The following is a 27,458-nucleotide window of genomic DNA, read 5'->3' on the forward strand; positions in this document are numbered from 1 at the left end:
TTATTATACAATCACAGCTAACTGTATTAAATCAGTGTCAGAAACCAAGAAATATTCTAATAACTAGATCATGCCTTGTTCTGTTTAAAATTGGGAGTGAGGGAAGAGGAAGCTTTATTCAGCAGCAGTGGAAGAGGAGATATAGGAAATATATTTCTATCTGCATTTGGTAGTGTAGGTTTGTTCCCCAGCCCACAAGGGAGCTGTAGGAGGTATACCCATTTAGCACCCACACATGTACACATCTCAAATTGGTATTTGCCAATTACAATAGCATTCAGAATCTCCACCTTCTCAACAAACCTGTGCACCTGCTGACATCAGCACCAAGTAGATTGCAAAAGCGACTCTAGCTCTGAATGTGAACAAAGTGTCCTCTCTCCAAAATACTCATTCCTCCTATCATCTTACATATATCCACATCAGGCAACGCACCAGACCACTTCTTTGATCCCCTTCACTGGTTCAGGCATGCTTGATAGTTCCCTGAGCTTAGCTACAGGTAAAAAATACACCAGTCACTTTTATTTATTTTTAAAGCAAATACTTTTTTTTTTTCTTGAAAGCTGTTACAAAACAAGTTTATTTCCCCAAAATGAAGTAAGTACATACGGTGAATGACTGTTTTCATAAAATTGCACAAACTTTCTCTCACACACATATGGTGTTACACCACTTACAACAGAGTTCAGTGGGACTACTTGTGTGTCAGTGAATTGAGTAAGCTTTCAAAATCCAGGCCTTACAAATGTGAGAATACTGATTCAAATAAGTGTTTAAAATAAACTACAGAATTCAAAGTTTGCAAGTCGTGCTGCACCTGAATTGAGTACTCAACTCTGTATGTGAAACAAATGTAAGTATCAGTAATAAAAACAGCATTTCATTAAACCCTGTTCTCATCTAGAAGTGAATAAATAAACTGTGTCTAACACAAATGGCTGATTTGTGTCGTAATACTGCTGTACATAGTAGGGCCACTCAGTAGTGTAACTAGGGCTGAATAACCAGGGCTGAATAACCAGGGCATGAGCCTTGGGTGCTTACTACAGGTCAGTGCTGGACTGATGGCAGACAGGCACCAGTCACATCAGGAGACCAGGCTCAGTATGGGCTGGAGGCTGCAGCCAATTAAACAGGAGGCAGAAGTTCCCTCCTCAACCTCACTCCCTCCCCCTTGGCTGAAAATAGCACATGGCCAACAAAAGGAAAACAACATTTAGTTTTTACTGTATGTTGTGGATGTGCATTAGAATGTTAATTCTAAAATGGTTATCCTGGCAAATCAATTTAATTAATTTGGCTTTCTTTTTTGTAATCATATTTGGGCCATATTGTTTACTGATTGTAAAATCTTTTCAGAAATCAAAATCTCAGCATTACTTTCCATTGACAAAGCTTTAGTACTATGTTTTCAGATCTGCTTTCAATAGTCTATATGCAGTAATTAAGGTAAACAAAAATATCTAAATTATCTGATACCTAACGTGGGGATGCTAATGAAACCAGTTGTTTTCCAGTTGTTTTCAAAATCAGGCTGAACTAGGTAACTAGACATTTTTCTCTAGCAAAAGCTTACTGGTTTAGAATGTATTTAGTTTGGCACACTGCTCCTAGTAAATAAAACTTTGGGTACTTTAGAAGAAACACAAATGAAAGCTCTGCCCACAAATATGACAAAAGACACTGAATTATATGGTGAGTTTCATAAAACTACAGGTTAAAAAAATCATTAACATTTCTATTTTAAGGGATGATCTTAGTCATAGTTAGAGTTTGTAGTTTCATAGTAATGCACATAATTCTTCACTAAAACATAACTGAAAAGTTTTGGTTTTTCTCTCTAGTATCGCTTTCAAATTATACGTACAGCTAAGGCTCTTTAAGACAGTTGCTGAGCTACAGCTACCAGTACAAAGTGCTCTCCCTTACTCTGATCCACTAAGTCTGCTGGAGCAACCGTGGTAAAGGAAATTTCATATGAGATTTACTTTATAAAGCAATAGGCAAGTTTGAAGACTAGAAAGAAATTCCCACAGAGGAAGTACACTGAGCATTTAAGCCCTAGGTCTACACTTGCACTTCCTATTCATTTTAAATTTTAAAGTCAACTTATTTAAATTCTGCCAGCTGTACTGGCCTTAGAGGCTCCAAACCATCAGATCTCTCATAGTCACTGGATTTCATTCTGGGCACATAGAGTTCTTCACAAAATAAATTTTCATAGCAAACTCTTTTTATTCCCTCAACTAGCCATAATTTACCAAACAAATAAAACATAATAACCAAGAAAAAATACCAACATTTAGAAACACTATCCATTATAAACTTTTCATTACATTTGCCACAGTGTTAGCTGAAAGATATTTTCTGTTAATGTTTGCAAATATATGTTTGATTTTTAAAGTTGTAAATACAAAACAAAGGGGAATTGGTTATTTCATTTTTTTTTCTTTACTGCACACATATTAATCAAACACAACATTATATTTTGGCCCTGAGAAACTAAAATTAAGCCGTGATGAAAGTCTGGGGAGTTATTTCATTTGGGAACACCACTGTTGAACACACGCAGTATATTTTTACAGCAAAGTCCCTAATAGCTTCGGGCATTCAAATGTGATGCCCTGGTAGGTCACTGATAAACTGATAAAGGATTTATTCAAGTTAGGTCCTTGAGATGAACAGTTGATCTTGGTGGGTTGAGAGAAATTCTTGGTAACATTTGATGGGAGGAAACCTGTCCAAAAAGCTGATGTCTTCCATGTCAGCTGGCTAAAGGAAAGCACATGGCTCCTGACTGCTCGCAAATCCTAGTCTCTTTGTGGTAAGAGCTGTTTGGCATTCATAATTATGTATTTTCTGAAGTATGCTGGGAAAAAAGGCTTAAAATGTGTCCAAGATATAGAAGAGAAAGGGAAGTCTGTTGTAGACACTAGAGGAGGTTGGCCAGGAAAATAAGAGGAAGTCTGGTAGTTGGAAAACTGAATGCTTGGTTTTCTGTTGAGAAGGAGAAGTAAGGGAACATTCTGTAAACAGGAGAAGAGAAAATAAGAATGCTTATCATGTTTACTAATCAAGGTGATAAGGAGGACTGTTTAAGTGAGAAGCATCTTCTAGACAACAGGTGTAAAAAAGAAACTGCAGCTCTCCACGTGTACTAACAATTTCTACAGCATCACATAGATGGCAATGTGCATTGACAAACCTCACATAAACATTTGCATCTCTAGTAACAGACTGACCATCAATGCCAGGAAGAAATTTTGATAAAAGTTTTGATTTTCTCAGTTGACTTGTTAGTAAAATTTATTTTTGGAAGCTGTTGTGTGAAATGTTGGTGATAAAAGTATAATGCAGATATTTAAGATGGTTCTTGTCTTAATAGTGTTTTACAAAGTACTCATAATGCTTAGTACTTCATGTTTGTTTCTTAATTCATTGGGATCCTCCCATATAAATCAGTTAGAATGAAATACTGATTTCAGTAGGTTGATAACTTACCTCTAAGGTTATGAAAGATATAAATAGGTAAGAAATAAAAATCATGTTAAGATGACAGTCTTGAATGCCCACAGCCTTTTCAAAAAGCAGCTGTAACAAAAAGGTCTAACACAACAGGCTAATAAAACTTATCAGAATGTGGGTAGCCATCCTGTAGGACACATGGTACAAGTGGCATGAGTAGCAGCTATGTGCAGCACACAGTAGACCTGGCAGGAGACAGGCATTTGGCAACACAGTGGCAGATAGGGCAAATAGCAAAAAACCAAGGAGCTGATGGGGCAAGGGAGCACAAGGCAGGAAGCAGAAACCAAACTAACTGATCGGGCAGGAGGAGAATGAGGTCAAAGTAGCACTCAGAGAGGGTATGGGACTAATTTGTGGCATGCCTGTCAGACAGATTGCAACACATTGTGTTAGAGAATCCTGGTCTTGATTTCACACCAGGATGGAGGATATCCACAAAGTCAGTCTGCAGTTGCTATTACAGCCAGTGAACCAGAGTCATGGCTCATACAGCCATTCACTACGTAGAACTTGCAGCCAATGTATCCATGAACTTAATGGACCAGTTAGTCGCATGCACATCATTGCTTTAGTGAAACATCCTCCATTCTTAGATTCCTACAGAGTAGTCTTCCACTGAACTAGGTTCTATGACAAAACCTTTATGCACAATGGAGTCCTGGTGTTTCTTTTTCTTTAGTCATGAGATGTGTCCAGACATGAGAGTTCTCAATGCAAATCTGATTTTAGAATGATACAGCTGCTTATGGCAATGCAGTAATCTGTACCGTATGACCCATTTACAAAGAACATGCCAATCTGATTCTCAAGTTAGATGTTCAAACTAAATACGTTAAAATGCTTCACAAAGAGTGGTGCAGTCAGAGGGCTATTTCTCCTTTATTGTGTAGGCAGAACTCCTGTTGATATCAGTGAGACACTGCACAAAAATCATAATAAAATCTGGTCCTTTCAGGCCAATAATCCAGTTGCTAAGATTTTACAGAAAGTATGTTCTACTTACATAAGAATCCTTCCCCCTCACCCCCTCCAGAAGTTCACAGGTACATGTTTTCATTATATCATGTACAGTCTGAAGGAACATCAAGTTTTAATGCATGTTTTAATTACTAAGGAAATCAGCTTAATATTAAGCATTGAGTCTTCAGAACAATAACACAAAGGAACAAGACAGACAAGGGCATTTGAAGTTAGAGGTAATGGCGTACCGACTCCAGCTGGAATCATGGTTTTCAGTTGTTTGAGGTTCCTATGTGACCTTGTGCAATAGCTTTTAGGAATATTGCTGCAGGCAGTTTAAAGATTAGCCATTAATTTTCATTCTTATCTTTGTAAAATGACTGTATTCAAACAGTCTGATATTATTTTAAATGATTCCCAAAAAAAATAAAACCCCTTGGTTTTCACATCAGACTAAATAAATAAATAAAGTCTAAGTATTTAGTTTGCAAAAGATTATTTTGAGGAATCATGACTCTTATAGTTTGATCTTTCCATAAAGATCCTTTGGTCTGAAGTATTCAGTACTGCTCATCTTTAGACAACTTGAAAGGCAATGGATTAAATGGTATTCAGATCCAGTGAAACAAAGCACCTCAAGTAATTAAAGTTTCCTCTCCCAAATGCTGATTCTAATACTTAATTAAGGAGGGCACAGAAATCGAAAGTTATGTAATGCTCTCTACCAAACAGCAAAGCATTTTAAACTGAGCCGAGCATTCACAGCAAGGGCAGTACATTTCAGCAGTATGTTGGGAGGGTCAAACAGGCAACTAGACTGCCTGACACCTATAAATCTGCAGGCCACTAGATAACTTGACGAGTATCCGGAGGAGGATTGAGCTCTTAACTGGATCCATTCAAGCTGGAAGACTGGGTCACCTGTGCCACAAGACATGAATGAGGGTGCCATAAGGAACCAAGCCTGTGTGTGTGTAGGCAAAAATCAAATGGAAACAAAGCAGTTTTCCCATTAAGCTGCATTGCAGCAGGTAACACCGAAGGATCTTTAAACCTGTCACATAACCTCACTTAATAACTGTTACCAGGCAAGATAATAGGACAGCACTGAACCTGGCTGAGTGTGGGATCCAAGGGTGCCTCCTTTATTGCAGTGGATGAACCATGCCAGATGCATAGTCCCTTTCCCACCCAATACCTCTACCTCCCGGGCTTCATTCCCAAACTCCCCAGTGGGAAGGAATGGGATTCATTTGTTGCCACTGCCTCCACACCCTGACAACCCTTCCCAAGAAAGGGTCCCCTTGAAGCCTGCTGCCAGAAGGACTAATCCCATGCACAGAGGGGAAAACCAGACTGGATCCTGTTCCCAGATCCTCCTCTGGTCAGGGACACCCAGCATCAAGAAAGCCCCATTTCCAGCTCTCCACCTGCACCCTGTGCTGCACCAGGACTCTTCCCCAGGAGACACTGAAGCCCCCCCACCCCCCCAGGAGCCCTCAGGGAGTCACGGTACTCCCCGCCCTCGCTGGGTGACAGTCCTTCTCCATCCACAGGGGGACCCCTCCCCTTCCCTGCCCCAAGGACACCCCGTGTCCCTCCTGTGCCAGGGGAATTGCTGCACCCTCCCCTCACAGGAGCAGGGAGAGGGAGATGGACCTCCCGCCCAGAGCTCAAGGGCCCAAGTCGGGCAGGCACCTCCAGTGAGGCACCGCAACACGTGTGCGCGCGCACCCCCCCCCATACACACACACACACACACACACTCATATGCGCACACGCACATACCCCCGCCCAGGGGCCGCTGGCGCTGCTCCAGCCCCGCACCCGCCCGGCCCACGCCGCCGCCTCTCACCTGGCTCCGGGGCCGGGGCCGCGCGCCGTGCAGAAGGAGTCCCTGCCCCACGGCTGGGCCGAGCCCACCTGGTGAGGGTGCGGGTGCCGGTGCCCGAGGCTCGGCGGAGGGAGGCGTGGTCCTTCCCCGCCCCGCGCCTCTGCCGGCTGGTGCCCGCGGGGAGCGCTGCTGCCCGCCGCTGCCTGTGCCCTGGGCACCGGGGCGCTCAGCTCCGCATCCCGCCGCCGCCGCCCGCCGCGCCTGGTCCTGGGGGATGCTGCCGGCTCGCTGTGCCGGGCCAGGCAAGGCTGGCTCCGCTTCCCCCCCGCCCCGGCACTGCCCGGGCTCCGCTCCCGGGGGCGCCTCTCCCCGGGGGCAGCTGCCTCTTCCCCGCCTCCGGCAGGAGGGACCTTCGCTTCCCGCCGCCAATCAGCCCCGCGGGCGCCGGCCCGCAGGAGCCACAAGTTGGTGGAGTTGAGGAGGAGGAGGGCGGCCCGGCCGCTGGGCTGGGAGAAAGCTGGATCTGGTCCATTTCTGGCCTCGCCACCTCACCCCACCAGCCAATACTGCTGCCCCCATGGGGAACAAGCCCTGCTACCTAGTACACCCAATACCTGGCCTCTCCACCTTTCCCCACCCCAAAATCCCTGTGGAGAACAAGCCCTGCTACCAAATGCCTGGACCCTCCACCTTCCCCCACCCCAAAATCCTGCTGCCCCCATGGACAACGAGCCCCATACTACTTTGTGTCATATAGGACAGTGGTTCTCAACCTCTTCTGTACCAGGACACATTTGTAAACACCAGCCCAACCCAGTGCCCCTCACTCCTGCCCCCAGGCCCCAATGTGTGGGGCAGGGGGTGGAGGGGTGGGCCAGAGGCAAGGGTGAGCATGGAGGGCCCCAAGCAGCCCCTCACAAGCTGAAACACTGCCAGCCTGCAAGGGAAAAGCCACGGTTTCCCACCTTTTTATCTTTTAAAGGAGAATCCATTTTTAAAGTTCACACACAACCCTTTCATATATTCTTGTGACCCTCTTCTGGGTCACAACCCACAGGTTGAGAAACGCTGGTATAGGGCTTGGTATATCCCAAGTGCAACCATCCTGGAGCAACCTGAACCTTCATACTAATGGCTCCAAGCCAGTGATGACCCCCCTATGGCTCATATTCCACAGAGATATTCTTCATGGCTGGGGTGGGTGCCCCTCTTGCCACCCCTAGTTATGCAAGTGCCCCACAAGTGGCCTTTCAGTTCCTGTTGAACATGCTGAAAGTGACAGCGTAGCCTTAGATACATAGCAGAAGTCTTAGGCAAAGTGGCCTCAAATCAGAGATTGCAATCATCATGTTTAAAAGGAAAATTGTACTGTGTAAAATTGCAATCTGCATTGTTATGAGCAAGGTCTGTTCAGAGCGTGAGGGAAATCCAACCATCCTATTGAGAAAATATTGCAAATTATTGTCTCAAAATCTAGTTGGCTTGCTCAATTTGTTTGTTCCAGACAGCACAAGACCCTAGCCTCTGGATCTTAACTGCTTGTTGGCCCAAATTCTGCAAACTCAATTTCCTTAACAAGAAAAGATGTATAGTAGCTCCTTAGGGGTGGGGAGGGGGAAATCTTGACACCAGAGTATACAAGCCTGGTAGTGTCATGAATACTGCGGTCTGTCATTTTAAGGACCAATTAACCAAGTTCCACTCCCCAAGCAAATTCAGAACATATATAAAAGAGAGATGCTCTTCCTGCACCCTAAGAAAGCTGGAACTACCTGTGGCCTCTTGATCCTGCCACATTGTGCCAAATTTTGGCCACAAACTCAGAAATTGTATTACCAAAATGGAGAGAAAAGGCTCCTTTCAGTATGCCACCAAAAAAAGGACTTCAACATATTTTTATGCACAAAAGTTACACCAATCTAATTGAGCACCTGTATCCCTTTAGAGCCAGCTATTTCTTTACAAGGTAAACTTAATACATATGTATCTTCTCTTAGTCAACCTGCATTATCTGGATCCTACAATACAGCTCCAGTTGGCTACTGACGCATATTAGAGCAGCAGATGTCTTGCATTACGACATCAGAATTAAGGGCATGACAACTATTTATGCAGGTGACAAATTGTATGTTGCACAATCTAGTTTTAACAAGATGCACTAGGCTGTACATCAGATTGTCTGACTAGATCACATGCACATACATACGCAATGATGATACAGTCTGGCATTAGGAGTACAAAGATTGGCAGGATCAAGCAAGACTGAGAAATGTATTTTTTTATATTTTTCCTGTAAGATGCTGCTTCTGATTATTAGTTGAGATTCTTTTCCTCCAAAACAATAATCCAAAACAAAGACAAAGACATTAAGTGACACATTTATTAGACTAATGAGTAGTAAAAAGCTGCCCTCCCAGACTTTGTAACATTCATTAAAAATAAGGTTGTATGCACAGTGTTTGTCATGCATATTACAGTTCTTTATCAGAGCAGAGCGCTAGCACTAGCAGGTACCTGTTTACTTAAATGAGCACACATACGTTAATACAGTATAAGTAAAACTATGAGTTTTTTAAAGGTAAGAATGTATACAGGAACATAGGATTGCTTTTCTAAAACAAACCAATAGTCCATCCAAGCCAGAATCTTTCCCTCAACATAGGGAAGCTGCAGAGAAAGGCATAAAAAACCCCCAAGAAACAGTACGACAAAGTATGTAGCAAGCTTATTTTTTTTCCATCAGGTTGTGGAAGACTTATATGCCCTGAAGCATGAAAGTTTATTATAAATAAACACTGATCTTATCCAATGTAGTATAGATATAAATATTTTACAAATGCTACTCAACATTTTACCTTGCCATCCACTGGCTAATTTTTATCGTAAAAAAACTGCATCATTTTTTCTTTTTTTATTATTTTAAAAAATATCATTTGTTATTGTTTTTTAAGAAGGGGTGAGTGGGCTAACTTTTCCCTTAAAATAGTTATTTGTCTACCTCTTCCTGGTAGAAAGGAGATGGACTAAACAATGTTTACTCATTTTATTCTCACCTCCTATACAATTTTGTACTTTTGTCAGGCTATGACCACAAGTCAACAGAGTATTTCAGGCACTCCTTTCAAAATATTAATTAAATTATTATAATTCAGTATTACCTTTCTTCTTGATCTTCTCAAGGACTGGTAGATGAGTGGTCCAGAGTGATGCTTGGAGCAGGATTGAATGCTGGAGTTCTAAGCCAAAAAAGAAGTACACATAGTCACCTAAAGTCAGGAACCACTGATCTATACCAGAGACAGGGAACTAATAGGAAGTGGGATACGCTCAGGGAAAGGAAAAGCTAAAGCAGAAGTAGGGATATGCAAGAACCCAGACAACTGTGAAAGTTTAGGTAGGTCTCAGGGTAGGAACTGGAGGCAAAGCTTAGCCTTAGCAGAGACACCCAAGATATGAAGCAGACAAACTGAGTAGATGGTTTTGAGTAATCCTCTCAATCCTTTTATGACTGAGTCTGGAAAAGTCATGGTTGCATAGGAGTGAGGGTTTCATGGCCCCTGGGCATGGCCTAGGTGGGTTACATCATGCCAAGGGCATATCTGTGTAGGTATTTCAGGTACTTGGATTTGCTCATCTCATTACCTCATTGCTCAGCTCTTCTAGCACTTGTGGAGTGCTCCCTGTGGAGTTTCAGTAGTACTACATGGAAAATCAAGTGCAACCCCATTGCCCCATTGCAGACACCCTTCTAATGTGATAGGGATAATAGATTGACTAATCTGTTCAAGCCCTAGGTAGTCCTTACCTGCATTCTCTGGAGGATGTGCAAAGCTAAAGTTCTGTATAAACAAACAAACCTTGTCCTGTGTTGAAAAGACTTTACTGTCTGATCAGTGTTGGGCAGAACGATATTTGCAGATGTCCACAGCTGGCTGGCAGTGGTGTAACATGCAGTGTTGGCACCTGGGACAAACCCTGAAGGAGGGGAGAAGGTGGGATGCCCGCAGGTTCTGCAAGTGGGAGGTGTTCCCAAGAGCAGGACAGGGGAGTAAGATAGCAGTCTTACTCATGCTGGAAACTCCTTAACAGTCACTGACTGAGCTGGTGCTGCCACTACCCCACACTCTGCCTGTCCCAGGTGTTCTTAAAGTGGTAGCAGTGGCGGCTGGGAACTGTTTTGGAGTTCCTAGCATAGATATGTTGCCAAAGTATGGACTTTGTGGGTGTGGTGGGTGGCGATTCCAGTGCCCCTCTGAACTTGGGGCCTGGGGTGGGTGCCACCCTTGCTCACCACTAATTATACAACTACACCACAGGTGGTCTTTCAGTTCTGTTGAACATGATGAAAGTGAGTAGCTTAGATACATAAAAGTCTTAGGCAGAATAGAGTCAAATCAGAGGTTGCAACCATCATTTTTAAAAGGGGAATTTTATTGTGTAAAATGTTGATCTGCATTGTTATAAGCAAGTATGAGGACAGAAATGCAGCCACTCTAATGCAACTGAGCTCCTGACTTTAGCCTACCATTTGGACTTCTTTTTTGACTTAGAACCCCAGCATTCAGTCCTGCTCCAAGCATAACTCTAGACCACCCACATACCAGTCCTTGACAAGTTTGAGAAGAAAAGCAATACTGAATTATAATAATTTAATTAATATTTTGATAAAAGTGCCTGAAATACTATGTTGACTTGTGGTGGCCTCATCTTGAAAACAGATCAAGGGTTGAATATAGGCTGAAAAAAGTACAAAGTTGTATGGGAGGTGAGAATAAAAAGCATAAACATTGTTTCATCCATCACATTTCTATCAGAAAGAGGTAGACAAATAACTATTCACAGGGAAAAGGCAGTACACTTACCCTCTTCCACTTCTTAAAATCCAATAAAAAAGAAAGATGATATATTTTAAAATAATAAAAAGGGGGGAAATGATTCAGTTTTTCTACAATAAAAATTAGCCAGTGGGTAGATAATGGAGGCATGGTAAAATGCTGATATTTGCAAAATATGTATTGCAAATTATTGTCCCAAAATCTGGTTGACCTGCTCAATTTGTTTGTCCAGCCATTGGACTGAGGATGGTAGGCAGTGGAAAGATGAATTTTGTCTTTATGGAGTCTAAAGAGCTCCTTCTGACAAGAACTGTGGTGCTCATTCCAAAATGATGCATGATGGAAGTTAATAGAGTATGCCAACAGACGCAGTTTTTGGCTCCACATTTTAATAAGGACACAGAGAAGTTAGATAGGGTCCAGAGGCAGATGACAACAAGGATAAAGGGCTCGGAAAGCAAGTTATACAAGGAGAGGCTGAAACTAGGCATGTTCAGCTTGCAGAAAAGGCACTTAAGAGGGATATGAGAGAAGTCTTCAAACACCTGAAAGGCTGCCATAAAGAAGAGGAAAAACACCTTTTCTGTCTTGCAGACAATAGGATGCAGAATAATGGCTTGATGTTGCAGCAAAGTAAGTTTAGATTAGATATCAGGAAAAACTTCTTCACTGTTAGAACAATGAGGCAGTAGAGTAAACTGCCTAAGGAAGTTTTTTACTTTCTATCATTGGAAGTGTTCAAGAAGAAGTCCAGGATGATTTAGGCATAACTATGCCTATGTTCAACTATTATTATTTCCCATGCTTCTGAGGCGTGCTGATTGCCAGGGATTTTTTTAAGCCTTCCTCAGAGGCATTGGGTGTTGGCTACAACCAGGGCTGAGAATTTTGACTGGGGTGTGCCTGTGCTTGATTCTATGAAAAACCAAGCCAAGTTAGGCCTCACTGTCTCTTAGGATCTGGGCCTAAATCAACCCTTTAAGCTGTTTTAATTTCAGTATTTAAAAATCAAAGCATTTAAGGCACATTGGCCACCTCCAACAAAATGCATTACAGCTCCATTGAAGCTCTCTAGCATCTTTTCACTACAGTGGTGAATTGTTCACTAGCAGCTAAACCCAGCAGAATTTATCCTGCATGTCTCACAATCACATAGGAGGTACTTTGTATGATATTATTAGAAGCTACTGTAATGGCAGCTACAGAGAGCAGGCTACTAGTAGAACCTTAATTTTTAATCACATCTTCTCTACAACACAGTTCCAGCAATTTTATTGTTTTTATTAAATATCTGTCATCTTAGCTCCCCACTTTTCAAGAGACCAACATAGTTATATGTTTTCATTTAAAATTATAAATTAACATTTTAATAGGGCTCTTCATAAGACTGTTACATTTGTTAGTTAATTTAGTGGAGCATAGAAACGTTGTTTCTGCTCCCTTTATGTACATTTAATTGGAGACAGATTACACATAAAATTCTAAACCTCTTTGGCTAGTCAGATCACATCTTTCCTTTCATCAGAACTGCGTGATTATCAGGGATCCTGGTTTTTTCTGTTAAAAAAAAAATCCTCAATTTTTGGTTTAAAAAAACCCCTAAAATCCACACTTTTCCTTGATTAAAATGAAACACTACTAATATATTTTTATATATATATATATATACACACACACACACACACACACACTAATGTTTCATTTTAATCATGGAAAAATGTGAATTTTGGATTACTTTTTTTAAACTGGGGATTTTTTTAAATCAGAGAAAACTAGGTTCCCTGGTGATTATCCTGCTTTGGACCATTATGGGCATATGTTAGGAAAGAATGGTTTCCCAATTCCTCTTACTTGCGTATAGTTATATGTACATGGCTTTGCGTATAATCCATGCAAGTATACAGGGCTGGACACAGGCATGCGTGAACTAGGAGACTACTTGGGGCCCGGACAGAAAGGTGGCCCAAACTTGGTAATTTTTTTCCCGTTGTCCAACCATTATTATTATTAATTCTGGTGAAGGGGGACCCAATACTAGAAGTTCCCCCAGGGCCACCAGGAGTCTAGGTGTGGTGCTGCAAGTGTATAGAGATCTAGAAACAGTGATAGTATGAACTTCATCTGATGGATGTATTGAGGATTCTGTTCTTGGAAGTTACTTGAGCACTGCATAAATGTAGCCTGATGCTGTCACAAACATGAGAGACAAAAGAATTCTGTATCAGGATTAAGGTCCTGACAACGTAGGCATTAAAAACCATAGTTCAGGTAGCTAGAGGCATAAAACTGATGCTGATAAGGCTTGTCAGCATTCCTTCCTTGCTATCTTGGCAGACATCTAAGCTCCTCAGAGGATGCTGAAATAAGCCTAACAGGTAAAAAGCTAAGTGAACTGGTGCAGAGAGTTTAAAGATGTCACAAAGGTTCGATTTCCTGATCCTGATCCTGAAGTGGCAACAATGCAAACTGATGACTTTCAGGAGCAAAAAGGTTAACCCTTTTATTTATGTGTGGACCCTAAGTGAAGGGTCCTTTCATTTTGAATGTTAACCTTATTACTTAGACTTTTCTTCTTGGAGATAATTAGTCACTATAATAGCTGACCTATTGCAAGGTCCCAGAAGCAGAGATCAATTAAGAGATTCTGGGATCCTAAGCAAGAAAAAGACTGGTAAGCCCCAAAAGCTAGATAGAACCCCTTCCTTTATTGTGGTGGAAGTGCACAACCCAGTACTTACTCACTGACTGGCAAGTTACGGTCAGGAATATAAAGTAAATAAGAAAAGGATTTATTTCCATGTTTATTTGCATATTCCTGGAGTACAATATGCAAATAAGTATGCAGATAAATCTTCTTATTTGCTTTATACTGCTCACTGTAACTGCCCAGGTGGGTGAATGAGAACTGGGTCAAAAATTAAGACTAATTATCACATACCTGACAACACTGGACTCAAGTAACGGCAGGAGTCCCCTAGGGAGTTTTCTAGGCATGGGAGGTGGAGGGGGAATTTAGGCATCTGGAGGCTTCTGGAGGCTTCTGGGTCTCGGCCCAGCTGGCCCATTCATTAATCCACCTATGCCCAGAAAGCTAAATGGCACCAGCTATGTTACATGCTAACCAGAAATCAAAATGTTGTGCCAGACCCATGTTACTGTTACACTTACAATGTTTAAAAAAATGTTTTTGCTGCTTAAAAACCTACTTTGCATTACCCCTGCCAAAATTTCTGCTCTTTGGCATCTTTTCTTCAGTTAACTCTTCTGGGCATCATACCATATTTTCTTGCATACTATGCACCCCCAAATAAAACAAACACTCTGTTTTTGGAAGGCAAAATGTAGACAAAACTATTTTTCCAGTTCTAGCAGCTCACTTGCTCTAATGATGATGATGAAGTGAGTGTTGGCACACTCATATATCAGAAGCAAGTGAGCCACAAAGCCAGATATGGGTAGAATGATGAATGTTAGTAAGACCTTGGTGACCCAAAGGAGAGCCGTAAGGGTATAGATAATGTGGTTATCCATCTGAGCTTGTCCTGAGCAGCTTAGTTGCTGCTTCAGGCATAGGCTGCAGTGTTAACACTCTCACAGCCACAAAGGAATTGGTAGCAGCTTTTGGTTGTTTAGCTAATAGCTACTGAAAATTCCTTAACAACTCTGAGATGGTTAATATGAGATTCTACACCTGCTGCTTGCTGGACCAGAGAGAGGCAGGAGCCATTTCAGCAGCCATTACACCACAGCGACTCCATACTTCTATTCCAGTGAAGAAAATGCAGCTTCCCCACCTAAGATGTACATCCCAATTTCGGAGGACTGATTTTTGGGAAAAAAGTACATGCAGTGATTTAAGTTGGTGTTAATGCTACAGAGGCTTCTTTGTGACAGCATGCCCAGGTACACAGGCTATCTCTTTTTAGTTTTGGCATCCCATGAGCCACCAGGGACCTCAGCTGGTGGCTCCTCCAAAGAGCCATTGCCATGGGTACATACCTGGTGTGATTCAGACTCCCCTGACACCTGCCTCTCCTGTAAGTATGTATAACTGATGCACGTATAACTGGAGTGTCCCAGGCGGCAGTCCCTTAATTACCTCCTTCAGAAACTCCCGCTGAGGTCCTAGCTGCACCACTCCATGTACCTTTTTGTTTATGCACTCCCCATACACAGGACCTGGTCAACCTCTAGCCAAGCTAGCAATCTACCTGACCAGGAAGGAGTCTCTGGCTGGGAGGACACCCAGGGTCTGTAGGGCTGTTTTCCAGTAAGGTTCTGCTATCACTGTAACAAGGGACCTGTCCCCTGTCATTTGGAACAAGTAGGAACAGGGTGGCAGAATGTAGGCTACCAGCAAAAAGCTAAAGAGCCCCTGTTATAGTGGCAGATAAGCAGGGAGCCTGGTTTTCTACGATTAAAAAACATCTCCAATGTTCAGATTAAAAATAGTAACCCAAAATCCACATTTTTCCATGATAAAAATGATACACCACTAACACATAGATATACATATAGCTGGGTATCAATTTAATCATGGATTTTCAGTTACTTTTTTTTAAACCAAAACTTGGTGATTTTTTTTAATCAGAGAAAATCAGAATCCCTGCAGCTCAAATACAGCATGCAAGGAGACCAGCTGCAAGGGGCAGCAGGTGCATGTAGAACAATTAAGTGGACTTCAGGACTCAGCTTGGGGACTGCAGGCAGTAGGACACTGGACTGCTGAATAGGGAATTAGCAGCAGCTGAGTCTTATTCACTGTAAGGCAGATCCGGTTGTAGCAAGGTGACCAGAAAGAGGTTGCAGGGGAGGAGGGGACAGAAAGGCCATATAAACCTGAGCTCGGGACCTAAAGCTCAGTTTGCTGTAGGTCTTCATAACAGAAAGAGCTTTGCAGGAGAAGTAGACAAAGAGATAAGTTATGTGTTTTTCTTCTGTTGTTTGGGGTTTGCATTATCCTATGAGACTCAGGGTGGCTTAAAAGAAAGGCGATGGCCATGAGGGGGTGCTGACAGTGCTATTACAAGGAGTGCTAGGGAAGCACATAACAGTTTGGGGCTGTATTCTAAGGGTCCAGCACAGGGAGATGAAGCTATGGATCTGGGAGGGGGAGATGCCAGGGATGCATGCTGGTGTCTTGAGCTGTTGGTTTAGAGCCCAGCACTTGCAGCCCAGGCTGTGGCTTGGGGCAGGAGTTGTGGGCTAGAACCCAGTTCAGGGCCTGGAGGGCTAGGTACTTTCTCAGAGACTGATGAGAGAGTCCTGTTGAAGTTGGTATGTGAGGATGGGCTGACTAGCGGACTACTGATGAGCAGGGCAGAGCAAGGCACTGAAAGCTGAACTTTGGTTCTCTGAAGTCAGCCTTCTAAATACCTTAATTTTGAATCTAGGTCCAACAGGTGAGAGAGTAGGACTAGATCAGGGAAGCCAGAGGAGAAGAATGGGCATACTGTGGCCTCAAGGGAGTGCTGTGGCTGTCCTGGGAGGTAGAGCCTGTCACATCATAAAGACTGGAGCATGGATTCCTGGCAGCTGATGCTACAATGGACAAATGCTTGTTCTGGCCCAAGCAATGTGGTTCCTCCTGAGTGCCATATGTTGGAAAAGGTATCCAGGTTGTAACCATATTAGTCTAGAGGAAAAGGGAATCAGGACTCATAGTAGAGATGATATCTTTTATTAGACCACCAAGATTTATGCAAAAAAAATCTTGAATTGCAAGCTTTCTGGCACAAACACCCTTGATCAGGTATTGGAGAAAAGATGGTAAAAGTTTTCCTGGGTAGAAATGAAAGTTCATACTTCATAGGATTTCACAGAGGAATCAATAGATGGAAAACTCCTCTGGGTAGTCAGTTTATAGCTGGTATGGAGATCTGTGAGGATGCAAATTACCTTGAAGCGAAGGCAGGAGCAGGATCACAGGTTTCAGGTGGTCATAGTTGCTTCCTGCTTGGGAAAATATGAAGACTTTATGAAGAAAATATGTTGGAAAAAACACTTATCTAAATTACTAATTTAGAACACTTGACTTGCTGATGATTAGTTATCTTGTTTTAAACAGTAAGATTATTAGTTCAGGAATATATCCTAGCTTTTTATAAGAGTACCCACCACAATCCTTGATGCATCAAAATAGCCTGTGCAACTATTAGGCACCTTGGCCCTGATGCTAAAAGGGACCAAGCACCACAGGCTAAGCACTGCAATGTCTGTTAGACTCCCTGTTCCTGTAGTAGAATTGATCGCTGTGGATTCAGAGTTGGATGCACAACAACTGCCACATAGTGACCTCCTTGTCTGAAATGGTAAACATTTTGGTTCTGGAATATATCTTGGAATATATCTGGAATATGCTTTTAAGCACCGCGTAATGGTAATTATTTTTTCTAAATTACCAAGGTTTGTATAATTGTATTGGTGTGGCTCTTCAGGTTGCATCATACAACTGCCCAAAGGACATGATTAAGAAAGTAGGGCTGAACTCTTGGACTGGGGTAGAGCTTCCAAGGGAGAGCTGATTCAAATGAGACTAAACTGTTCCTGGATGACTAATTAGCACTGAGTTAATTAGCAGGGCTGTGTGTGTTTCTGTTTGTGTATTAATACATGACTGTCAAAGGCATCATCCACAGTCTTGTTTGGGCATTCCTTAACTAACATGTAATCCAATTTTAAATAGGTGAAGGTGCAGCAGGAAGAAAACATTTTCAAACATATTAAACTAGATTCAGTGCTGCTCCTCGTCCTGCCCCAGGTGTTCCAGACTTTCCAGTAAGTCACAGCAATCCCAACTGCCTGGAAGTTGACTTAAGGAGCAGGAGCCTGTGGGTCATTCATAAAAGTGACATCTGCTTGAGAGGCAGAAAACTGGAGAATAAACAGAGGAATCTCAAGGAAGGTAAAGGCTTCTCCATGAAACTGTGTCTACTGCCAAAATTTCTTCTAGCAGATACCAGAGGACATTTGCATCCACTTGGCTTCTGTTTATTCTGCATAATTTGTGGAGGCTCTGCATGTCTCCACTAGAGGGACAGTGCCAGCAGAAGCAAAGTGCATCCTAGGAAAAGTGTGAAGTGCTGAAGGGGCCATGGCAAGTGGCAGAAGGTGTGGGCATGTCTACATATGCCTCCTGGCTATGAGATGATGTTTAAATCCCATCCTGCTATTAAAGATGGTGTTACTAAAGTACTCCTGGCAAAAATACAGTGTGATCAAGGCTTCATGAAGTTTTCTTGATGAGATTTTCCCTTCTCCTAAATTATTGTTTATTCTTTCTCTCCTCCTCAAGCTTCTCTCAGCCATTTAAGTCTTTAGGACAGTTCCCTTATTTCATCTGCCTGTGGAGAACTAAATCATTCATCATCTGAAGAATGTAAAAAAATAAACAAAAAACTTCCAGTAATCTCAATCTCAGCCAATCTCCAGTGAATGGCTAAATGCACTGTCACTTTTCTGCCACTGATTTAGTGATGTAAGCCCAGAACAACCATTCAGGCACACATTGTTCCATGATAAGTTAGTATTTCTTATCCTGTGAACCCTTCTAGGATTTACCTCAGGACAATGGACATGGAAATCTGAAAAAAATCTGAACAATTGCACACTGTCCCAGTAAGGGTAGCAAGAAGGGTTTCTACAAGTATGTCAGTAACAAGAGGAAGATGAGTGAAAGTGTGGGTCCCTTACTGAAGGGGGAGGCAACCCAGTGACAGAGGTTGCAGAAAAGGCTGAAGTACTCAATGCCTTTTTCACTCCACTCTTCACAGGCCAGGTCAACTCCCAGACTACTGCACCTGGCAGCACAGTTACGGGAGGAGGTAAGAACCCAGCAGTGGTAAAAGAACAAGTTGGTGAGTATTTAGAAAAACTGGACATATACAAGTTCAGGGGCCTGGGTGGGATGCACCTGAGAGAACTGATAGAGTTGGCTGATGTGGTTGCAGAAGCACTGGCCATCATGTTTGAAAACTAATGGTGATTGGGAGAGCTCCTGGATGACTGGAAAAGGACAGACAAAGTGCCTATATTTAAGAAAGGAAAAAAGGAGGATCCAGGGAACTACAGACCAGTCAGACTCACCTCAGTCTCTGGAAAAATCATGCAGCTGATTCTAAAGAAATCCATGTCTAAGCACCTGGAGGAGGGTGGGGGAGGTGGTTAGGAACAGTCAGCATGGATTTACCAAGGGCAAGTCATGTCTGACCAACCTGATTGCCTTCTATGATGAGGTGACTGGCTCAGTGGATATGTTTTTAGCAAGCCTGTTGGTACTGTCTCCCACAACATTCTCACAAGCAAGCTAAGTATGGACTGGATGAATGGACTGTAAGGTGGATAGAAAACTGGCTGGATCATCAGGCTCAGAGGGTAGTGATCAATGGCTTGATGTCTAGCTGACAGCTGGTATTGATTGGGGTGCCTCAGGGATCAGTCCAGGGGCCAGTTTTGTTCAATATCTTCATTAACGACCTGGAAGATGTCATAGAGTGCACCCTCAGCAAGTTTGCAGATGACACCAAGCTGGGGGGAGTAGTGGATATGCTGGAAGGTAGGGCTAGGATTTAAAGTGAGCTAGACAAATTGGAGGATTGGGCCAAAAGGAATCTCATGATGTTCAACAAGGGCAAAGTCCTGCACTTAGGATGGAACAGTCCTATTCACCTGTACAGGATGGAGGCTGACTGGCTGGGCAGCAGCTCTGGAGAAAATGACTTGGGGGTTACAGTGGACAATAAGATGATTATGAGCCAAAAGTGTGCCTTTGCTACCAAGAAGGCTAACGGTATACTTGTCTGCATTGGTAGGAGTGCTGCCAGGAGGTCAAGAGAAGTGATTACTCCCCTCTGTTCAGCACTGCTGAAGAACTGTGTTCAACTTTGGGCCCCCCACTACAGAAAGGATGTGCACAAATTGGAGAATCCAGCAGAAGGCAAAGAAAATAGTGAGGAGGCTGGGGCCCATGATTTTATGAGGAGAAGCTGAGGGAACTAGGTTTATTTAGTCTAGAGAACAGAAGGCTGAGGGGAGATTTAATGGCAGCCTTCAGCTACTTGGAGGGGAATTACAAGGAGCTGAACTGTTCTCAGTGGTGGCAGATGATAGAGCAAGGAGCAATGGTCTCAAGCTGCAGCAAGGGAAGTTTAGGTTAGATATTAAGAAGAACTTTCTCACCAGGAGGGTAGTAAAACACTGGAACAGGTTACCCAGAGAGGTTGTGGACTCTCCATCCTTGGCAGCTTTTAAGACCCAGCTAGACAAATCCTTGGCTGGGATATTCTCCTTTGGGATGTTTCTGCTTTGAGCAGGGGGTTGGACTAGATGACCTTGTGAGGTCCATTCCAACCCTAATTTTCTACGATTCTGTTATATAAAGTTTGTTCCTAGAGACAGGGGAAACTGTATAACATGGATAACTGATTTCTTCTTTCTGTACAGTAAACCTGTGTGCTGAAGGACCCCTATGAGTACTGAAATAGAGGACATGTTTCCAGGGATGGGGGAATATAAAAAAACTGTATGTGGAGAGAAGGAGGAGAAAAAGCCATGATTCAAACCAGAACTTGATGCTAGGACTCTTAAAGGCAGGGGCCAGACAAAAGTAACTCCTTCTGATAATCTACTCTATGTGTGTGAAGTAGCTGAGACAGCTCCTTCTCAAGGGGCTAAAAATGAATGGGGGCAATTTTGAGGTATAAGGAAACAGGAGAGGAGAGCTATGATTGGTGTGAAGGAGGGGGTTGGTGCTTTCAGGGAGGTCACTCTTAACGCTCATTGGACTAATCTGCTGTGCATTAGGACAGTTTTTGCCAGCAGTGCTAACATGCAGTAGAATGAGTCCAATGGGCATTAAGTGCCTTGTGTATATGCACCCAGAATGACAGAAGTTAAGCAGAAAGAAGATGATGAACCTGAAGATGACAGATCTGGAAACCAGTTACTGATAAGCAGATGGACATAGAAAATGCTGCCTGATTCTTTTCAAAGACTTAGCTTTTGGTGCAACTGGCTTTGAGGGCCTCTTTTACTGATCATCTCTGGGACCGAGCTGAGAAGTAAAAGTAAATATTGCAAGAAGGGAGTCAGAAAAACATTTCAGTTACATTTCTCTGAAGTGGCTCTTTAAGTGATGGAAGGGGGAGGAATCACTTGCTGCTGAGCCACAGTGATGAATAATGAAATTTTTATTCCCTAGGACAAGAAAAGCTTAAACAGTTGGGCTGTGTTTATAATAAAATGGTCATCTGTCTAAACTCTGATTCTTGGTCCATCAATACTTCTTTGTGAGAGGTACGTCCCTAAAATATGCCTTTGTCTCAAATGGAATGCAACAAGAGGCGTGTAGTGCAAGGACTCTCAGATGGGCAGGCTGAAATAAACAATGGGCCTATACAAAAGATAAAATTAAAATGTATATATCTTCTCTGTGCCATGTTCTATTCATTACCTGACTAAAATGCAAGCCAAAACAATATGGCTTAAACTTTTAACCAGATTAGCATTATTTCCATACAGCAACAATAAAAACATTTAAAACAAAACCAAACAAAATGCATTTTATAAACACAATTCAAAAGGAAACCACCAAGATCTTTCTCTGTTTTGTTAAATCCTTGTGATTTTGTTTATTATGAGCTGATACTGAAATATGAAAATTATTTTCTTATTATGGTGCCATTTTACAAGGGCAAATAACATCAGTTCTTATGCTGTCCCTTGGCCATTGATTCCAGTTTTCACTGTTTGGATCAGGTACGAGAGCTGAAAAGCAAAGCAACTGTTGATTATCTTTTGTCATAACCCATGTTCTAGGGCAGTGGCATAAGTTAGAGAAGCCCTGATGCATCACTAACTCACTCTTCTCTGCCTAGCTTCCTATGGAATCTCCACAGCGGACAGCATTTGATAATAACCATAATATAGTGTGCTATAACCATGTCAGGATAACAGGGGGCAATACCCAGAAGGACATTTCTGCGCAACTGAAGGCTCCTATTCTCTACCATAAAGAGGCATATGTTTCACTAGTCATTAGGTCCTATGCTTTCAGTTCCAATTTTATTTTCTTCTTTTGTATGCTAACATATTGATCTTTGTTTCCCACCAAAGAAATACAAGATGTTTTCTTTTTTAATTAAGTTATAAGAAACAAGAAGCCCCACCTAGTGGTGAAAACACAAAGACAGAGGACTAGGATTCTGTTCACACTTGGTAGCTCTCCTTCTTGGTGAATTTGGGTATACTCTTGGGTTGTTTGTTTATTTTGGTTTGGTTTGGTTTTTTTCCTTCCATTGCTTCAATAGTAAAGCAGAGATACTGGCTATGTCTACAAAGTAAATGTACTATATCCAGTAACAGCACCCTCAAGTGCACGGCAATGCACCTCCCAATACAGACCACCTCTTCAATGAGAAATCGGAGACCACCTCTTCAATGGAGAATAGCTATTTCCATGAGATACTTAAAGCAGGCTAATTAGTACTGCTAAGGGTCAAATGGCTTTTTGCAAGTGTGATTGCACTGCTTCCAGGTGAGGAAGCAGCCCAAGTAAACCAGCATGGCATGCTCATGCCTCCATTGGGTATAGTAAGTTGGCCAAATCTCTACAACAAGGGTAACATTCTATTCCACTTATTAGGCATGTAAGTAGATTTAGGGACCTAAGCATGATTTTCTTCTGTCCTGCTCAAATCCCTTTAAATCCCATTAATGCATAATGCATCTATGCTTAAGACAGTTTACAAAAAAGTAGCTGGGGGTGAGAGAGGGAAAACCTGGATACATGCATATGTGATGAATCTGCATGTGTGTATCAAGTTACTTTCTGTTGAATCTGCTAATAGCAACTTCTACTGTTTTTACAGTGTAGTCCATGCTTGCCTGTCTGGCAATATCACTCTTTCCCATATTTGTGACTGGAGTGAGTCATTTATTTATGAATATCCCCTGACAAACATAACAAAACCTATTTACCTTTTATATTGACCACTTTTTTCAGGAGTTTAAGCAGTGTACAGTAGAATTGTACTTAGATGTCTATGTCCACTTACACCCCCAATAGATGGAATGGAATCTGGCCCTACCATTTACAAAGTACTTTAGGGTCACTGGCTAAGTGCAAAAAGTGTGTGTGTGTGTTCAGTCTAAAAAGTAAATGCAACAAAAATGGTGCATGTTAATTTTTTGGGTTTTGGAGAGAATGCATTAGGGCAGAGGGAGTCAAAATGGCAGATCTGCAGAAGGAACCCATACCTGTTGTGCAAGCTTGCAGGTAGCACATCACAGCTCTTCCCCAGCCCCAGCCTCACACTGTCCCTGACCCAGGATCCCAGTTTCTCCCCAGCCCTGCCTGCTCATCTCCCAGACACAGTCCCATCCCAGCTGCCTGCTCATGCTCCCTGCCTGCCCAGGTTCCAACCTCAGTGGTGGGTGCAGGGCAGACAGGGCAGGATGCCTGGGCAGCAGGGATGAGCCTGGCAGTAGCAGCCAGAAGTACTTCCAGTCCACTTCCAGGTCTGCTGGGGAGCATGCAGGGGGCCACCGCCCACATACTCCCACATACATCGCCCACATACCCCCATCGGCTGTGGCGGGACCCTGGGTGCTCCCCCCTCTGACCCAGGAGGCATCAGTCGCCAAGCCAAGGGGACAGGGTTGCCTCCCCAGCGTACTTCCCAGAAGACCCAGAAGTGGACTGGAAGTGCTTGTGGTCCACTTCTGGGTCTACTGCCGAGCATGCTGGGGACCCCCTGTTCTCCTGTGGGACACGCCATCCACCCCAGCATCACAGTATTCATGAGCCGCCTGGTACCCTGAGGTATGTAGAAAGAACATTTAAATCAGTGTCTATGTCTAAATCACCAAATCTTTCTGAATCTCTCTGAATTGATTTGGAGGGTTCTGATTTGATTCAGAGAGTTTAAAGGGTCTCCTGATTTGATTCGGATTCAGAGATTTAGCCACCAAAGCAGGTTGAATCTCCACTGAATTGAATCAGGGATCAAAGCTTCACACAGCCCTGCTAGGACAGGCACAGGATGTCAGTTGGAGAAAAGCATTTACCTCCTCACACAGAGGTATCTCTTGTCTTACTTCCATTGCTCATGCAGCACACTAGTATGTCATGGCACACCCCTTGGGAATAACTGGATTAGCAGATTACCCACATCAAGGGCAGCAGTATCAGTTACAGGTGAGATTCCATCCTTCCTACCAACAACCTGATACAGAGAAATCATAATGCTCCAGGATAATATTCTTGGATGGAACATATCTCTGATATGTCCAGAATAAAAAGTGAGGTGCAGAGATATAGCACTGTATAGTGTTAACAGCAGGCAGATTTCCACAAATAGACCCCACTGACACAGGCACATTACATTGAATGCACCACTGAGCAGCAGAAAGTGACATATGGGAAAAGAAGCAGACAAAGAATCCTACGTGTTGGTAATGAACAAAAAATGCTAGAGAAATGGAGGAGGGAGAGGATCAGGAAGAGTCCCATCTAAGAACCAGAGGTGGGAAAATAACCTTCCATAGAAATGAAGACCCAATAAAGCCTCAAAGTGTAGAGCTGTGGGAGAAACAACAGCTATTATAAATTGAGTGTTGAGAAAGAAAACAGGACTTAGGTCACTAGAGAAAAATCTTATGCAACATGCCCCAGGCAAGAGTGATGATGGCTCCTCTGTAGGCCCAAAGAGCATATAGGCTTCCCAGTTTGATAATCATCAGAGCTGTGGAAAAATGTATTTACTTCAGACACCAAGCACAAAGAAAGCAAACAAAATGATTTATTCAGTTTGATCTAAACTTACATCATATATATTTCACTTTTGCTTGCTAAGCAAAAATTTCAGGCATTTTTAATAAAAATAAAACAATGGAAATGAAGGGTTAGATATTTGAGAAATTTATCCTAAAATACTCCATTGATAAGCAGTTAGGACATTCTTGTAAATAATGGTGGTTCAAACCTCCTTAGGTAGAAAATGGATTTGAACCCTGGTCTTTCACCTCATTAGTGAGTGCCCCTAACCACTGGGTGATTGGATAAAGTAGAGACATCTCATCTTTGCTAGTTTTGTTAATCAAGGCCCTTAATTTTTGCTCAGCCTAAACTTGTGTGTAAAAATGTATGCACTCACTTTTTGGGGGAATAAACTATCCAAAAATTCATTCAGTCATCCAATTACACATGCAGTGCAGAAAAGGGAGGGAGGCAAAATATTCCTTGTACAGAAAAATGCCACTGCTGTTTGTTGCAGGAAAGGTATCACACAGAAAAATATAAACCATCTTGGCTGTATAGACATGCAAATAAGTTATTCTTGGGACAAAGAGCTTCACTGAGTTCTGCCATCTGTGTGGTGAGATAATGGCAAAGGAGCTGAGTATGTGGGAACCCCAGGGCAGGAAGAGGGCTGTCACCTGAAATGAATAAAAAACTTTCCACATGTTCGTCATCTTAGGTCCTACCCCTTCCCCTAGCAAAAATAAAAGTCGGTACCTATGGATTATGTAGACCTGAAAAGGCCAACCTTTTAGGCAGGTATACTACAAATTAACCCTGCACCGTTCCCAAATGCCATGCTAATCCCCTTCCTTTGTCCGATCTGCTGCTCTGCTTTCTCTTTCCTACTGTATGCTCCCTGCTTGATCTCCTGCTTAGCTTTTTGCTTCCTGCTCTGTGCCCCCTACCTTATCCCTTTCTCTGCTTTCTGCTTCATGCCCTATTTGTTGTTGTGCTGCCAGTCCCCTCATTGATCTGCCACATGTGATGTACGGAGGCTGTTCACTTGGGGCACGTGTGACACAGGTTGGCCACCCCTAACGTAGACAGTTGGTCACATGCATGGTATAGAAAGTAGCACAGCTTTACATAACCTTGCACAAGTTTGAGCAAGATGCAGTACTAGTGTAGCAATTTGTCTGTGGAAAGACATGATGGTTCATGTAGAAAGACATGATTAGTGTACTGGTTGCTGCCTGATACAGGGGACAATCACACAAAGGGTTTTCTTTGAATGGAACAGATGCCTTTAGAGTGTGGAACTGTGATCATCTCTAAGCTTTTGCTCTTCTACAAGCACTCATAGAGATCTGCTGTTTCTCATTCAGCCCCTTTACACTGGCAGAGCTGGTCTAGGGGCCTGAGATGCAGCTGAAACAAGTGAAGTCAACAGAGAAGAAATATAAGGAACTCATATCTTTGCAAGTGCATGACCAGTTGGGGCACAATGCTGTTTGTGACTCATAAGCCTATTACAAATTATTCTGTGCTTGTTTATTGGGACCAGTGCCTGAAAGCTAGCTATGAAATAGAGCTATACAAATTATAATGCAATAAGCATTTTTGAAATGGCATGCAATTTCGGCTGATGTGGTTGTGAAATAAATTGCAAAAGCTAGTCATAGAGGTTACTGAAATGCTTTGAAAAAGCACAGTAAATATGAGGAAAAAGTCTTCCTGGTGTCACTGATGATGGAGCAACTACTTCCTTCGATATACAATGTGGGGAAGTAGCAGGTCTTTTTTATATGGAAATAGGAAAGTGAGGTAAACAGTAGTTTCTGTCAATGACAACATGCTCAGAGAGTAAGTATACCACATGCATTTTAAAAAACAAAATCTTCATATTTTTCAAGCAGGAAACAACTGTGACCATCTGAAACCTGAAATCCTGCTCCTGCCTTTGTTTCAAGGTAATTTGCATCATCACAGATCCTCACAGGAGGTGAGAGGCTCCATACCAGCTATGAACTGACTGCCTAGAGGAGTTTTCCATCTATTGACTCGGCTGTGAAATCCTATGAAGTATGAACTTTCATTTCTACCCAAGAGAACTATTACAATCTTTTCTCCAATGCCTGATGAAGGGTGTTTGCGCCCGAAATCTTGCAATTAAAATTTTTTTTTGCAAAAATCTTGTTGGTCTAATAAAAGATATCATCTCTACTATGAGTCCTGATTGCCACATTCTTAGGGAAATTTCAAAACCCCACACAAATAACACTATTTCTCACTAAAGATTTTGACCTAAGGCAGAGCATTTACTGCAGGGAAGATTCATAGGACCAGCACTTCTGGAAATAAGATGGAGGCCTATATTATAGTCTCATGAACTATGAAAAATCATGGAGAAATAAGGTGATGCCTCAGGTTCTCTATTCAGAATTGGAACAAAAAAAATTAGACATTCCAAAATTTCTTGCAAAGAAGACGAGGAAAACATGTTCCAGAAACCATAAATATTTTGGTTATATTTTTTCTGACACAAATGGAGAAGCTG

General features: G+C 42.5%; 1 protein-coding gene and 1 long non-coding RNA gene across 2 annotated transcripts in view; one reads left to right on the forward strand and one right to left on the reverse strand.

Annotated features, from left to right (window-relative positions):
* Positions 1–6,670, reverse strand: part of UGT8 (UDP glycosyltransferase 8) — a 77,179-nt gene extending 70,509 nt beyond the window's left edge. The window contains exon 1 of the mRNA XM_090036655.1: positions 6,347–6,670. The gene's annotated coding sequence lies outside the window, so the exon portion shown is untranslated. The remainder of the gene's footprint in view (positions 1–6,346) is intronic.
* A 9,371-nt stretch (positions 6,671–16,041) lies between these two features.
* LOC149870675 (uncharacterized) lies at positions 16,042–27,007 on the forward strand. The gene is made up of 4 exons (XR_016440484.1): positions 16,042–16,081; positions 17,846–18,064; positions 18,933–21,453; positions 26,815–27,007. It is a non-coding gene; the product is annotated as an uncharacterized LOC149870675 (long non-coding RNA).
* The last annotated feature ends 451 nt before the right edge of the window (positions 27,008–27,458 follow it).

The sequence above is a fragment of the Crocodylus siamensis genome, chromosome 2 (assembly GCF_052110815.1).
Source record: "Crocodylus siamensis isolate JL-2025a chromosome 2, ASM5211081v1, whole genome shotgun sequence".
In the NCBI taxonomy this organism is placed as follows: domain Eukaryota; kingdom Metazoa; phylum Chordata; order Crocodylia; family Crocodylidae; genus Crocodylus; species Crocodylus siamensis.